The sequence below is a fragment of the Saccostrea cucullata genome, unplaced genomic scaffold (assembly GCF_032062105.1).
Source record: "Saccostrea cucullata isolate Sc308-1 unplaced genomic scaffold, CSIRO_AGI_Scuc_v1 ctg912, whole genome shotgun sequence".
Taxonomy (NCBI): domain Eukaryota; kingdom Metazoa; phylum Mollusca; class Bivalvia; order Ostreida; family Ostreidae; genus Saccostrea; species Saccostrea cuccullata.
In genome coordinates, this window is record NW_026923925.1 from 136,505 (window position 1) to 154,449 (window position 17,945).

Sequence of the window (17,945 nt, forward strand, 5' to 3'; positions counted from 1 at the left end):
GCATGATAATACTTTCTTTTGTTTGGTGTCCTGACACAATGTTCTTACTATCTCTATTCAGTATTTCAAGATATTCATCGAGTGCAAAATTATTATTTTTCCCACCTGAAATGTTAATTGTTCTGTTTGCCTCTAAACGCTGTTTTTGGTGATTTGGAAGAGTATTTTCATGCAGTTCAGTAAGATGAACACAACCAATCACATATTTTACTTTCCCTGTTTTGTTGAATAAAGGTAGTTCATATTTTGCCTACCGAATCGATCTACAGCCATAAGCCATATCAATAGATGTATCAAGATTTTTCAACAGAGCAGTTAATTTGAATAACAGTAAAACATAATTGTTCAATTCATCACAATGTTCTGCTTTTGACTTTTTTGAATTCTGGTGATCATTCTTATGCTGATGCTTTGTGACTTCATGGCTTTTCAAACTTCCTACATGTGTATAAGACCTATCGCAGTAATGACACTGGAGTCTTCCATCACTGATATTATTTACGTAGTAGTTTTCTGGATGGCTAGAATCAATTAAGACATCACGTACATCTTTCAACATATCATCTGAATTATCAAAAAACCACTTCTTCACAATATTCTTACAAACTGAATTTATCCATTTTATTTTTTCATCATCAATCATTTCCATGAAATCTTTGGGGAATGTAACGTTAGTATCAAAATCAAAAATGTTGAACTCCATCAAAAATAGCACGCAACATATGGCGTCAAAAATGGTATAGTACAGCATTTTATACGCTCTAAAAGCATTCTTCACATCGCTTTTAACATTTCTGGCATTGAGAACATTCCGGAAGTAGTAGGCTGTGCCTTTGTCCCTCTCTGATGAAGTTGAATACGTCAATTTGACGATGGCCTAAAATAGTGGATAAAAAGATATTACCCAGTAGCAAAAAGACTTTTAAAAAGTTAAAAAAAATGCCACCTTGGCCCATAAACTTTAAGATTTTTAAGAAGCTAAAATAATTTGTTTTTCCAATGAACTAGCATAGATGAGCATACCTAAACTGTAACAATAAACAATATTACAATAATATTGTACTTGAAGTCAGGAATGAAATAAGATGTTTTTATTTACCAGTAAAATGATTAAAAAAAAAAAACGAAAACATAATTGTGGCTACACATGAAAAAGTGGCTTAAATGATATGCATGTGATTATCATTTTATTTGAAAATTATGTGAAAATCATATGAAAATTATATATATATATATTTATGTGAATGATATTCACACAAATCTTTTATTGAACTTTCATGTGAAGTTTTCTTTGCATGATTATGTATGCTAATATATGCTTATCATGTAAAATTCATGTGACAATTATGTGTCAAAATCACATGAAGTTTTCATATAAATTTCACGTCTTGCTTTTTGTGTCATTTTCATGCAAAGAATTCACATGAAATTTATTTGAGCCACTTTTGCCTGTGTAATCACTAGAATAAATATGTAAATAAATCGTTCTTAAATATGACAATGCGAAACCTTAATGTTCATAACCTTAGGTAAATTTAAAACTAAATTGATTTCATATTCAAGAGTCAAAATTAGGGAGTTAAGTACCTCTAAGAAGTTCATCATTCGGTGCCAATCTTCAATCTTGGAGATGAATCCTTAAAGTTTATCAAGGGGAGTTGGAGCATTATTCATGGCCCGCTGAGCACTCTGGATTCTTTCATCCGTAAGTCTATCCCCTGAAATCCAAACATGTTTATTCAATTAACGATTAAATGTCTTTGAAAATATTTGAAAGGAGAATGGGTCAGTATCTGGCTTGACTGTCTTTTTTTTTTTAACAATTCATAATTATTGTTTTCGATATTTGACTTAAGAATTTATCAGGGTTTCATAATCTTAATGCACAATTTTTTAATTTATTTGACAAGTTTACTTACCACCAAAGAAGACCTCTTCAATATTTCCATTTTCGTCAACTGGGACATATTGGGTGAGCCCTTTCAGCAATTTAATGACATCCTGTGTCTTATTCTCATCACAGTCAAAAAGACCAAGGGAGTACTAAATAATTAAAGAAAAGTGAGATTATGTCGTAATTTATATCAGTATTACTCCGTCTAACTAAATATCCTAATTTTAATATAAAGATTATGTCGGACTCCCTTGGGGAAGAAATCAATAGATGTGAGCTATTAGCATTGATAAATGAACTCCTTAAAATTTACCTGTGTTGTTTTTAATCCAGCATATTCACTGTACTTATGGTTTAAATGCACTGGATAGATCTCTCCAAAAACATTCTGCATCTGATCAATGTTCTGAATCACAGAGGTAGCTATGATAAATGTTAGTTCCTCACTCAGCATTTGTTGTTCATTTACTGATGGTATAAACCTGTGCAGTGGAAAGTCTTCCAAATACATAGTTTCAGGCATATTTTCTTCACAACTGATTCTGTCCATAACCACTAAAACATTAAACAGATGCAAGGATATTGTTTTGTCTTGAGAAGTTCGATACACAGGTATTATGTTCTTATCCCAGTTGTCACCGATTATTTGATATGTACTAGTAGTACCACCACTCTCAATCCATTGTTGTTTTGCTTTTACTACTGCAACATCCATGTTCTTTTCCCATGAAGAGTGTTTATTGAAGAGAGATTTGGGTGATATGCATAGTCCAAGTTTTGCCAATCTTTCTATATCCTGAAAACAGAAACAGAACCATTATGATTGTAAATATTTATACTATGCAATCACTGACAATAGGGGGTGCAACAATTTAAGAAGGTTCAGTTACACTAAAACATACCTTTTAAAGTGTTGTGTGATTTTTCTTTGAATCTACATATTTCAACAAATATTGTCATACTATCACATGCAATAAAATGAAATGCTGACTTACCCTTACTTTGCATCCACCATGGGCTAAAAGGAATCCAACTTGATATTGCATTGAGGATATCTGGTCATCTCTTCCATGGAAGCAGATACCAAGAGAGTTCATCAAATGCAAATTTTTTTTCAGTTGGGTGAATAGGGATATCACTTACTATGGCTGAGACAATTCTTAGTGTGTTCGGTGTATAAGGAATCCCATGTAAAGCCGAAAATTCCCTCATAAGTTTTTGTTGTAAGATGGAATCTGATCCGCGTTTACACAGAGATTTGCACTCCGTAGAAACCAATTTGCATGCTGCTGTTGTGACGACATCAGGATTTGATTTGCTTATTATTTCTATGATGCACTTTTCTACATTTTGTCCCCTGAACACTGCACGGCATATTTGTTTGTGATTTTCCTCTAAAACAAATGATGACCTCTCTCCTCCTGGATAGTAAACAGTAACCTGATATGGAAAACATAATTTACGGTAAAAGAAAATAGTTTTATACTCAGATCTATAAATTGAAATTTGTCTACATCAGCTGTAATGGACACTTTAACAAAAAAATTCAAGAAAAAGGTAACAAGAACAAGTCATACCTTCTGCATTGATGTGTATAGAGGGTATTGGAAAAGAAAAATCCTGTAAGTATAAATAAAATAAAAATTTCATGCATATAAAATAACAACTGAAAATTTAACAATAAATAACACCACCAGAAAACTAAAAATGACAAATTCATTGTGTGTTTGTTGGACCTTCAAAATAAGGTACTAGTCTACAGGGCTAGTAGGCAGGCTGGAAAAGACAATCTGTTTTCATTGTTTTATTTACATTAATACATTTATTATATTAATATTTTAGTGACCTCAAATTTTATTAATTAATAATATAAATTATAATGTTATGGTGGCATAATTCTGTGTCCACTTGTTAGAAGACTGCATTGACTTGTCAGAAATTTATATCTGCTTATCAGTACATTATGGTACCAGAATCCTTATATTTACTATTTCAGGCTATGCTCTAGTTTCCCAAAAGTGCAAAAAAATTTGAAAAGAATTGGACAAGAAGTATTTTTAGAAAAGTGTACAAGAAAGGAGTCTGATTAAATAAATAAAATCAAACCTTCACTACTCACTAGCTCCTGTTTATTTCAAGAAGATTTAACTTAAATCAAACTGGAGCACTAGTTGCAACAGTGCAATAAGTTACAAAATCCAAGTGACTCAAGTAGTATAATTATGTTTCAGGATCAGGCATACATATAAGGGTCATTTTGAATTTCTAAAACACACAATATGGTCTAATCATATGAACAAATTAATAGGTAGACAACATGGACAAGGGACTGACTCAAGCATACATATAACTTTTGTGTGCTCAAACACATTTATAGTGGGCTGTAAATTAACCCTTTCAAATACATATTAACATAATTTCCTCATTGTTTTTAAATATACCATATGCATTGATCTCTTGTTCCTTTGTCTAATTTAAACAGTAACTGTGTTAGTTAACATGGTTAAAGAACTTATACTGTAATTAATACATAAAACATATGTTCCCTTCACTTCTCCAATAAGATAATCTCTTTCATTTTCTTTATCTGTCACAGTGGTGGAAAAACCTAGAGATCGTTTTGCACTTGATTGTTTCTTCTCCTTATGCATTGATGAAGTTGGTGGAACGTCACTGACATTGTCAGTACTAGATATGATTTTCTTAAAAGTTGGAATCTCACAAAGATGTACTACAGTGTATGTTAGTGTCTTCTGATGTTTCAGTGGTTGCTGTACATCTTGTAGTGGAGACTTTGGGAGCCTCTTCTGAGTGTCTGATTTGTTATCCTGGGACTTTTTGCATGTTAGTTGCAAATGAGCTTAAAACAGTTCAAGGTCCTTGGGGACAAGGAGTGGTTGTGTCCGCCATGTCGTATTATCTCCTAGAGGAACACTCAACCATGCAGCATAATGTTATATGTGTTTTGTTATGTAAATGTTATATTAATTTATTATTTCTTCATTATAATAAATAATATTCAGATGTAGTTGTTAGTTTTGTATTAAAAAATGGCCTTAGTATAGTGGACAGAAATTATTTCACTTATATCAGAAACTATTAACAAAGAAATATTGCTGTAACCCATGTAACCACAGAAAAACAGACCCCCCTGCCAGACTTTTAAATGCTCTGTGACCAATGTAACCAAAGAAATATAGTTGTAACCTATGTAACCACAGAAAAACAGACTCCCTGCCAGACTTTTAAATGCTCTGTGACAAATGTCACCAAAGAAATATAGTTGTAACCACAGAAAAACAGACCCCCTGCCAGGCTTTTATCTGCTCTGTATCCTTTGTCATCAAAGAAATATAGTTGTAACCCATGTAACCACAGAAAAACAGACCCCCTGCAAGACTTTAAATTGCTCTGTGACCACTGTCACCAAAGATATATAGTTGTAACCACAGAAAAAACAGACCCCCTGCCAGACTTTTATCTGCTCTGTAACCTTTGTCACCAAAGAAATATACACATGTAGTTGTAACCCATGTAACCACAGAACAAGAGGCCCACGGGCCTTATAGGTCACCTGAGCATTATGCAACAACTTTCCAGTTATTGAATTTGATTAATGTTTTAAGCCAGATGGTATATGACATTCACAATTTTGAAAGAGGCACCATTGATCATCATAACAATACACTTAGCAGTTGCTTAGCTTGGTTACTGAATACGCAGGGTAGGGGAACAAAAATGCATTCCAACTAATCAGTAGTGCCCCTAACACTGTGACCCCTGACCCTTAAGGTCCACACATTGCACAAATTTTAAAAAGGAACCCTTAATATCAATAAATAAATGGTTTATAATACAAAAGAGCAGATTTCAAACAATAAATTCATTTTCAGTATATAAGTAGAGCCCCCACCCCACCCCTGACCCTGGGGCCTTGAAATTCACAAGTCTGCAAGATTAGGGCCCTTGCTGATAATAACTATAAACTTAAGGTAGTTCATCTGCTTTATACCCAGAGACAGAGAAGAAAATTTTCAAATATTTAATGTATTTTCACTATATAATCAATAGAGCCCCGCCCTAACACCAAAACCCCTGACCCTGAGGCCATAAAATTCATAGTTTTAAAAGAGGCATTCATGCTCATCATAACTATGTACTTAGTTTATTTAATTCCTAGGAGCAGAGTAGAAGATTTTCAAAGAATTCATGTATTTTAAATATACAATCAATAGATCCCCCCCCAACACCAGAACCCTTGACCCTGGGACCATAGAATTCGCAATTTTGGTAAAAACACTCTTGCTCATCATAATTATGCACTAAGTCAGTTTATTTAATACCTTGGAGCAGAGTAGTAGATTTTCAAAGAATTTATGTAATTTTACTATATAATCTATAGAGCCCCACCCTAACACCAGAACCCCAGACCCTGGGGCCATAAAATTCACAATTTCGGTTGAGGCACTCTTGCTCATCATAACTATGCACTTAGTTAGTTTATTTAATACCTAGAAGCAAAGAAGAAGATTTTCAAAGAATTCGTGTATTTTCACTATATAATCAATAGAGCCCCCACCCTTCCCTAACACAAGAACCCTTGACCCTGGGGCCATAAAATTCACAATTATGGTTGAGGCATTCTTGCTCATCATAACTATGCAATTAGTTAGTTTATTTTATACCTAGGAGCAGAGTAGAAGATTTTCAAAGAATTCGTGTATTTTCACTATATAATCAATAGAGCCTCCCCCCCCCCCCCAACACCAGGACCCTTGACCCTGGGGCCATAAAATTCACAATTATGGTAGAGGCTCTCTTGCTCATCATAACTATGCACTTAGTTAGTATATGTAATACCCAGGGGCAGAGAAGAAGATTTTCAATGAAATCATGTGTTTTCACTATATATAATCAATAGAGCCCCGCCCTAACACAAGAACCCCTGACCCTGGGGCCATAAAATTCACAATTTTGGTAGAGGCACTCTTGCTCATCATAACTATGTACTTAGTTGGTTTATTTAATACCCAGGAGTAGAGAAGAAGATTTTCAAATAAATAATGCATTTTCACTATATACTTATTTAGCCCCGCCCTAGCACTAGAACCCCTGACCCCAGGGCCATGAATTTCACAATTTTGGTAGAGGACTAAATGCTGATTACAATCATGCAAACAGTTTGACTGCTTGATGTCCAGGAGTTAAGAAGAAGATTTTCAAAGATTGCACTAATTTTAGTGGTTTTGGCCCCACCCCCCAGGCGGGCAGGGACAATGAAATTCACAATTTTTGTTCCCCTTCACCCATAGATGCTATATGCTAAAATTGGTTGAAATTGGTTCAGTGGTTTCAGAGAAGAAGCTGAAAATGTTCAAATGTTAACGCACGACGAACGACGCACGACGACGGACGAAAACGGATAGCAATAGGTCACCTGAGTTTACTCAGGTGACCTAAAAACAGACCCCCTGCCAGACTTTTAAATGCTCTGTAACCTTTGTCACCAAAGAAATATTGTTGTAACCCATGTAACCACAGAAAAACAGACCCCCTGCCAGGCTTTTATTTGCTCTGTAACCTTTGTCACCAAAGAAATATAGTTGTAACCCATGTAACCACAGAAAAACAGACCCCCTGCCAGGCTTTTATCTGCTCTGTAACCTTTGTCACCAAAGAAATATAGTTGTAACCCATGTAACCACAGAAAAACAGACCCCCTGCCAGGTTTTTATCTGCTCTGTAACCTTTGTCACCAAAAAAATGTAGTTGTAACCTATGTAACCACAGAAAACAGATCCCCTGCCAGGCTTTTATCTGCTCTGTAACCTTTGTCACCAAAGAAATTTAGTTGTAACCTATGTAATCACAGAAAACAGACCTCTGCCAGGCTTTTATCTGCTCTGTAACCTTTGTTACCAAAAAAATATAGTTGTAACCTATGTAACCACAGAAAACAGACCCCCTGCCAGGCTTTTATCTGCTCTTTAACCTTTGTAACCAAAGAAATATAGTTGTGACCCATGTAACCATAGAAAACAGACCCCCTGCCAGGCTTTTATCTGCTCTGTAACCTTTGTTACCAAAAAAATATAGTTGTAACCTATGTAACTACAGAAAACAGACCCCCTGCCAGGCTTTTATCTGCTCTTTAACCTTTGTAACCAAAGAAATATAGTTGTGACCCATGTAACCATAGAAAACAGACCCCCTGCCAGGCTTTTATCTGCTCTGTAACCTTTGTTACCAAAAAAATATAGTTGTAACCTATGTAACCACAGAAAACAGACCCCCTGGCAGGCTTTTATCTGCTCTTTAACCTTTGTAACCAAAGAAATATAGTTGTGACCCATGTAACCATAGAAAACAGACCCCCTGCCAGGCTTTTATCTGCTCTGTAACCTTTGTAACCAAAGAAATATAGTAGTAACCTATTTATAATTGACCTAAAATACTCCCCAATACACACACCAGCTGCTCTTATGAGCTGCAGCTAGTTTTTGTTGAAAATCTATTTTTAGAATCCAGATTTGCTGTGGGAATCTTTTACCTAATTTATCCTAACACTGACAACTTCAGCTAGTGTGCTGAAATTCATTATAGAACCCAGTCAAAATAATATAATAACTTTTTTGTTTGAACATTATTTTTAGTCATCTTATTTTGACTTCTATACATAATGATCTCTTTAGATAAAACCATAATTTTTGTTATAAAAATTCTAATGTACTTGTACATTTGCAACAAAAGGTTATGTATTGCAGCAAGTTTTCTTCTAATCATTTCTAGCTGAATTTTTTATGTATGTCAAAATACCAAGAATGCCTACAAAGAAAAATCAAAACAGTATAAAATTGACATCAATCAGAGTTACAAATTTTCGGCAGATGGTTCATCATTTAAAATCGAATCCTCTCCCAATGCTTGTACTGATGAATTATTTAATCGCAGAAGTCTTGCTCTATTTAATCTCTTTCTTATAATGCAAGCTATTGAAGCACAAAAGCATCCAAGGGATATTGCTGACAAGCAGGTAGATATAACTGAAAGCAAGAGAAAACATACTAGTTTGATAAAACCATAATTTTTGTTACAAAAATTCTTATGTATTTATACATTTGCAACAAAAGGTTGTGTATTGCAGCAAGTTTTCTTCTAATCATTTCTAGCTGAATTTTTATGTATGTGAAAATACCAAGAATGCCTACAAAGAAAAATCAAAACAGTATAAAATTGACATCAATCAGAGTTACAAATTTTCGGCAGATGGTTCATCATTTAAAATCGAATCCTCTCCCAATGCTTGTACTGATGAATTATTTAATCGCAGAAGTCTTGCTCTATTTAATCTCTTTCTTATAATGCAAGATATTGAAGCACAAAAGCATCCAAGGGATATTGCTGACAAGCAGGTAGATATAACTGAAAGCAAGAGAAAACATACTAGGTATCTCTTGCATTTAACTCAAATTGTTCATTATATTTAAAATAATGTACATTGATCTGTATATTTTTTATAGCAAAAAATTATAACAATTACTGATGCAAGAATAAAAGTGGTAGCCAGAACTGCAAAGATAACTGAAAGAATAAGGATATGGAAATAACGAACAGTATTCAATCTCAACGTCCATTAAACAAATATACAAAACAAGAGCAGAGCAAACACGGACCTCCGAAACATCAGAGGTGGGATCAGGTGCCATGGAGGAGTGAGCATCCCCTGCTGACCGGTCACACCCGCCGTGTGCTCATTGTCATAATCAGGAAATAAAGGAAAAAATCCGTAGTCAATTCAGTGTATAAATAATGGACTAACAATTGGTATGAAAAACGTCAGTCAGCATTTCATTCAATGATAAATTGTATTTGCTGACAAGGTCATTGTATCGACCATAGAATTTACGAAATGATGACTTTAAACGAGACTGTTGATATTCTTGTTTCATCAACTTGCTTGTCAATAATTTACCTCGTTTAAGAAATTGTTCATACGTAGAGCATGCTCTTGCGTATCGAATCAACTGAGATATAAATACTCCGTATGCAGGTGATGAAGGTATATTGCTGCATAAGTAAGGGAAGTTGACGATAGAAAAGTTAAAGTCATCACGTTTATCATATAGCTTGGTTGTTAGATTACCATTTGTGTCTTTTTCAAGTAAAATATCCAAGTATGAAGCAGATGTGTTGGACTCTGTGGTATCTTTTATCTCAAGCTCACCAGGATATATCGTGTCGACGTAGGAATGGAAATTATCATTATTAATTGACAATACGTCGTCGATATATCTAAATGTCGAGTTGAAGGCCACAGCAAGTGTTTTTTTCTTTTCACGCAAAAGATTTTGCATAAATTCTGCTTCATATGAATATAAAAATAAGTCTGCTAATAACGGAGCGCAATTTGTACCCATGGGAATTCCAATAGATTGTTGGAATACCTGGTCTCCGAAAACCACATAGATATTGTCAATCAGAAACTCAAGCATCTTCTTGATGTCAACTTCAGAGTACTTATGTGAACAATCAGAATCTGTTTTAACAAAATAATTTTTCAAATGACCAATGACGAGGTAAGTAAACTTCCGAGTTCCATTTTTAGCTCTACTGGTCAGAGACCAGAAGAGCTTATGCGATAGTAATGCGTCCGTCGTCCGTCCGTCTGTCTGTCTGTCTGTCCGTCTGTAAACAATTTTTCAAAATGCTACTCCTCCTACAGTTTTGGTCTGATTTCAATATAACTTGGCACACAAATAGACTACACTATGATACATAATTCTGTGTATCGGTTTTTGATTTCGATGAACGGTGTTGCCGTGGTTACTAAAAATAGAAATTTCTGTGAAATTCTTTCAAAATGCTACTTCTCCTACAGTTTTGGTCTGATTTCAATATAACTTGGCACACAAGTAGACTACACTAAGATACATGATTCGGTGTATCGGTTTTTGATTTCGATGAACGGTGTTGCCTTGGTTACTAAAAATAGAAATTTCTGTGAAATTCTTTCAAAATGCTACTTCTCCTACAGTTTTGGTCTGATTTCAATATAACTTGGCACACAAGTAGACTACACTAAGATACATAATTCTGTGTATCGGTTTTTGATTTCGATGAACGGTGTTGCCTTGGTTACTAAAAATAGAAAGAACAAAGTACGTTATTGGTTGATTTTCGCCGAGCCTTGAACTAAATTGAGGTTTATGGCACTCAAAAGTTGAGAACTTTATCTTTCTAACAATATGTATCTTGTTTATATTTAATTACGTGTAACACATCGCAAATTATGATAAAAAGTTGTGTTTAAACGGTAGTAACGTCAGTTCCGACGTTCATTTTACTATACGACGTCCATTACGTACATGTCTCCCTTGCGTCATACAAAGCTCGTATATGTATTTAAACAACGTGCAATTGTCTGTAAAATAGAAATCAATCCAATCAAAGATATTTTAAGAATTTAATTTGCAATTGAGTTTACATTTCATCATTTGGGCCATGACAGAGATTGGAGTAGGAATGACAGTATTTTACATGAATATATAGTTAATGCATAGCGAAACATCCGACTGCCTGCATATATAGGACACAAAACAACTACCCATGATTTTAATTTTTTCCAGAGTTCGAGCCACCTCAATTTTTTTTTTTTATAAAATACACCGTTACATACCTACATGTATACGTGAACATCCTGTATATTTTTCAAAATTTGAGGTTATGGTAAGCGGAGAATAATAAATGATGGTAGCTATAATTCTTGAAATTAATCTTAACCTGTCATAGAGATATTTTTTTAGAGATAATGCAAAAAAAAAAAACACAACCAAACAAACAACAAAAAAAAAACAACAACAAAAAAACAGAATTTCAGGAGCTGTTGACATTCATTTATCCGTCGGACTAAGTCCGATTGTATCCTTTAAATATTTATTGAAATTATTATAAATTGGAAACGACGGATGGACCGTCTTGACGATGTTGCACGTGTTGTTGATCAATCTTGGTACTCTAACCAGTATTTGATTTAGCGACACTAAACAGAATTTACCTGTGGCACATAAATTATATTCATTTTTTAAATTCTTATACTAAATATATTTGTAAAGTTTTCCGTATAATTACTTTTTATATTTTTTTTTTCAAAAACAGATTAATACTATGCACACGATGTTGGAAAGTCAATCTTGCACACACGTAGATTATTTGCATGAAATAAAACTTTCAGACAATTAATGGAACACAGTGGGAATAAACGCCCATTCTATATTGTTAGCGGGCCCCTGTTACTGCCCCCTTCTGTTTTTTCCGAGACTATAGCTTTCTGCTGTTGATTTACAATGTAGTATGGATTTTTTAAAATTCAAAACCCGTTCCTCATGATCTTTTTTGTGTTGCATTACGATCACCCCCCCCCCCCCTCCAACGTTTAACACACGCAATTGAAATCTGTCTTATTGAAAAATGGCAGCTGTATTATACAGACGGCGCACTGCACAGTGCTCAAATGTTTAGAACCTGAGGACACTCCTTTAGAAACGCATGATAAATAAATATCTACATAATATAAAAAACACTGGTTTCGTGTCTATTCCTTTTCTAACCTTGGAAATAAAAATGGACTCAAAACCCATCTTTTGCGACTGTACATGGATTTTTTACGGTCTTTGGTATATTTAAAGGGCAGAAGCGATTTTTTCCCCAGATTTAGAAGAAAAGTCCGGTTGAAACTACAGGGAATAATTTGTTGTCAAACTGACACTGTCACTGTGCCTTTTTATTTGTGATCAAAGACGAAAAATAATCTTAGAAACGGGAATATTAAATCATTAGAAAGCTTTAGTTACTCGAATACTGCTTACGCATAGGCGTAGTCACAGGGGGCAGCAGGGGCAGTAGCCCCCCCCCCCCCCACTTTCAGATCTGGGAGGGGCAAGAGTATGTCTGTGTCCCCCCCCCCCTTTTAATGAAGAACAAAATCACAGCTATTTTTCCCCAACATAACCTTTACTATAGGAAATTAAATGTTCATTGAAGGGATAATTGCCCCCCTCCCCTCCCCACTTTTTGACCCTAGTATAGTTATAACGAAGAATTGTGGGAAAAATGGGAATGGAAAGTAACTTGACTTTGAAAAAGTTGGCCACTACACCCCCCCCCTCCCGAAATAGGATTTTCGAGTTTGGGGAACTTTCATATTTATTTTTTTTTTTTTAATTTTTTTGCTTGTCAAAGAATTTCTGGAGTTGAGCCCCCCACTTTTCAGTTCGTGACTACGCCTGAAAACTTTATGCTTAATTAGGTAATGGTAATTAGGGCATTCCCCACAGACACTTGCTTCGTATATAGAGGATCCCCTCCTTTCTCTTTCCACGAGTTACCTAGATCAGTTTCAGACACACTCCGCTTCAATAAGGTCGATTTTTTATCAATCATTTTTCTTTTTTTTGTAATAAATAGTTTCAGACTTGCTTTGTCGAGTCTCTTTCTTGTAAAGTATCCATGTACAGCCACGTAGCATCGTTTTTGAAAGGTTGGCGGGGGGCGGGCAGCTAGAGAGAAAAAAAATTACTTACCTGAAAAAATTGACCAGAAAAAAAGTTGCCCAACACCGAAAATCCTACTCCTGGGGTGGGGGTGGGGTGGACAAGGGTGCAGATTTTTTCCCTTATATCACAAACCCCTGCCCCCCCTCCACCCGTTGCTATACGTGCCTAATATATTCCTCAAATATTACTTCAAGGCATTGCCCAGAGGAAATCTCAAAATCTCATTTTGTGGAAAGGGGGTGGTTTTGAAAAGGGACTTTCCTTATTCAATCTTCTTCAGATTCATGGCTTATTTACCTTGTTACAAGGAATCCGTGTTTCACAAGGGGATGGGGTGTTTTCCAATGTGATTTTTTTAATTTTGGAAAGATACTTTATATTGCTGACAATGCAACAGGAAGGGGTGGGGGGGGGGACTCTGAGCCCCCTCAAGATTCAGGCATTATGATGAGGCGGGTCTCAGCTGGTTAACGTTTCATTATATGTATGAAGTTGATCGCTGGTATATTTTACACTCTAGGCATTTGAACAAAACCGATATTGCAGAATATCTGACATAAATTAAGATAAACTTGTGTGCACATTGCTCATATTGTCAACAAAACTACCGCTAGCTGCAGACCTGTAGCTCTCCGAAAAAATATATTGATAGACCGGATCCGGAGAGCTACAGTGCCATCCATTGAAAAAAAACTGTATATTTTTTGTTCACAAAAAAGTGCGCTCTGTTCTTGATTAATTCTTCCAAATTCTTACATCAATTGCAATAAAGGGAAGATTTAAAAAAAATCTCTTTCTCCTCTATCAAGTATTCTTGTAGTTTACATCTGAACAAAGCATATTGGACCGAATTATCTTTGAAACCAAAATGGCTGTATAAAAAAGCGAAAAGTTTGATGATTAATTATCAGAGTCAGGAGGATTGCTAACAACAATTGTAAGGAATGTTTGGTTTTGGAAACGGTGAAAGAATATGTAAGGAACATACGGTAAGTAATATTTTAAGATTACAATTTAAAAACATGGATGAATAAATTGAGAACCTAGCGCACTTTTTTGTGCGCAATATACATAATCAGTTTTTTCAATGGGTGGCACTGTAGCTCTCCGGTCTATCAATAATTTTTTTTTCGGAGAGCTACAGACCTGCAGCTTAACTAACGCTACATAACGAAAATTTCAACTTTCCGCTATATTTTTTTTTTCAATATTAAAGACAATTGCCGACTATGTACAAATCGTTACCGCTACATATGTCTTGGCCTGCAATGCCACTGTAAATAAGTTCTATTCATAGTGTTTCGTTATAATGATAATAATTTTTTTTTTGGTAGCATTTACATGTAATTGCTGTTCTATAATATGTCCTGTTTCATAGATCAAACAAACCTTCGACATCGAAAAAAAATTGTCAACAGAGCCTCTTAAAGGGCACAATTACTCGGTTAGGCTGGCAAGTTCATGGATAATATCGTGAATTTATTGATAAAGTAGACATGTTTATCTTGTTTATTTTTTGTTTTTATTATAAATAGTTGCAATTAATGACTGTTGGGTATTCTCAAGTATGGATTGTGCAAAGTACAGTGGTAAATAAGGTTCACAAAAAACGATTCAAGACACATTACGTTCTGACCCCCCCCCCCCCAAAAAAAAAAAACCATCAGGACTATACCATCACGTACTAGTACATGTAGCTGGTGATAGCTATATACCTGTAAAGTTTTACTACTTTTGAATAAAAGCATAATTTAAAAGATTATTTAAAATACAAATATGTATGGTTTATCCTTTATCAGGTCACCATCAAATGCACATACATGTATATTGAGGAAGGATTATAACGCTATATATACGTACATACTGAACCAGGCAATCAATGAAATCCCGACACAATGGATTTTATAAACTTGAAAGATAATTATAAACATATGTGGATTTTATCTTGTATGATTTTGTTTGTGTTCACATGTTAAAACAGCTGTTGATATTTTTTGTTTCCTACGTAATACTGTGTAAAATTAGCGTAAAATAATGAATGCTAATGTTGCATAATTTTCATTTCCGGACTTACTATTTACAAAAAATGAATACTGTTCCCACTCATTAACCGACACGAAATTAATACTGGACGGAGAGTTTTAACCAATTATTTTGTACACAAAAAATAAAAGTGGTTAATGCTTGGGAACATATTCAATTTTATCAACATTTACTGATTTTTCTTGAAAAATGAACGGATTTCACTGAACAACCGCTGTTTGGTGTGGTATTGTGACGTCACTGTAACATATTACGTCATTTTTACATAAGTTGAGTTTAGCTTTGATTTTATTGTAAACGTAACATAAGGGACTTGCATAAATAATGGTAGTTTAAAAATAGTAAAATTTCTCGGCCGCATATAGCCAATAACGTACTTTATTCTTTCTGTGAAATTCTTTCAAAATGCTACTACTCCTACAGTTTTGGTCTGATTTCAATATAACTTGGCACACAAGTAGACTACACTAAGATATATAATTCTGTGTATCGGTTTTTGATTTCGATGAACGGTGTTGCCGTGGTTACTAAAAATAGAAATTTCTGTGAAATTCTTTCAAAATGCTACTTTTCCTACAGTTTTGTTCTGCTTTCAGTATAACTTGGCACACAAGTAGACTACACTAAGATATATAATTCTGTATATCGGTTTTTGATTTCGATGAACGGTGTTGCTGTTGTTACTAAAAATAGAAATTCTTGTGAAATTCTTTCAAAATGCTACACCACCTACAGTTTTGGTCTGATTTCAGTATAACTTGGCACACAAGTTGACTACACTAAGGTACATAATTCTGTTTATCAGTTTTTGATATCGATGAAAGGTGTTGCTGTTGTTCGTTAAAATAGAAATTTCTGTGAAATTCTTTCAAAATGCTACACCTCATACAGTTTTGGTCTTATTTCAATATAACTTGGCACACAAGTTGACTACACCAAGGTACATAATTCAGTAAATCAGTTTTTCACTTTAATGAACGGTTTTGCCATGGTTACCAATAATAAAAATTTCTGTTAAATACTCTCAAAATGCTACTCCAAATACAGTTTTAGTCTGATTATACAATGTAATATAATGTGGCATGCAAGTAGACTACACTAAGAACATAAAGAGACTTAATCAAGGATCATTATTCTATTTATTGCTGTTGAAAAGTTCCAATTTCCAACTGCTTAGGTACTTTTCTCTTCATTTGCTATTAGTACAAACCAGTAGAGCTTAAGTCTCGACAGAGACTTCTGGTTGTTGAAGAAGCAGCTGTCAATGATATCAAAAAGCCTGGATTTTAATTTGTCGTGCGGAATTGTTGTGTATAAAGTTGAAAAGTCGTAAGTTTTTATGCTGTTGATTTTTGTAAAGTCTTGTGATTTCAAATTGTCCAAAAGTTCTTTAGAATTTTTAAGTATCCACATCTGATTTACACCACTTCTTGAATATATAGTTGTACAGTACTCTTGAAGTTTTTCCTTCACTACTGTCAATATTTTCGTGAGAAGTAACGAAAGAGGCTTGGTTGAACATATACTGGAACCTGCAATGTATCTTTGTTTGTAAGAAAAGAATTTACACAACTTCATCATTTTTTTTTCACTGTCTGCGCGAGGCCGTAAATAACCTTCAGAATCAAATGAATCCAATGATATATGTGAACTTGATCCATGCATTGCATATTGATCTCCCCAGAGACGGAATTTGTTTTATTTTTATATATAGCATTCTCGAAATAATTAATGATAAAAATATTGTAAAGAGTGATAGAAAAAAAGAAGAAATAGATAAATATTTAGTTAGAAGAATGGTCAGTGTTGTCATCCTACCTCGTGTGGTTTGGTAGTCTGTGTTTAGTAGGTGGCTGAAATATTTAAAAAAATCTATAGAAGGGTCTGGGAATAAATTAAAGTAAGTTAATATTTTATATAACATCAGTATCATCTTGTGTCTTGGATTCTACTCTTGGAAATAAATAAAAAATATTAAATTCAAATGTTGGGTGGATAAAAGAAAAACTGTCGAGTGACCTAATTATGGGAAATGTTCATGACGGCACTGACCAAGACAGTTATGTATTGCTCCCAAACTATGACCAACGCTTTATTAATTTTTGCATCATGTACATAATATAATTTAATGTGTTTTAGAATACTCAACACCCTGCCACAGATGTCAAGATAAAATCCCAAGAAGTGAGCTTTCAGGAGAATTATCAACCTCCACTCCCTTGGTAGATCCTCCTTGCAGAGAAGGTGAAGTCTCCCGTAAATAAAGTACCTTTTCTAATGATCCAGTGGCTGGGAGACGCGATACCCTGTCTGTTGATCCAGTGGTTGGGACTGGGAGATGACTGTGGCTGGCAAGAAGGGTGAAAGGAGTGGTCTTCTGTGAAAGAAATGATACAGTGTCTGCTATTTCAGAGCTCTGCATCAAAGTGATTAAATCTTCAGCTTTACAAAAACCA

The 17,945-nt window shown here is 34.6% G+C and overlaps 1 pseudogene; it reads right to left on the reverse strand.

Moving 5' to 3' along the window:
* Positions 1-219: 219 nt before the first annotated feature.
* On the reverse strand, positions 220-4,282 carry LOC134265289 (uncharacterized; annotated as a pseudogene).
* Between the last annotated feature and the right edge of the window lie 13,663 nt (positions 4,283-17,945).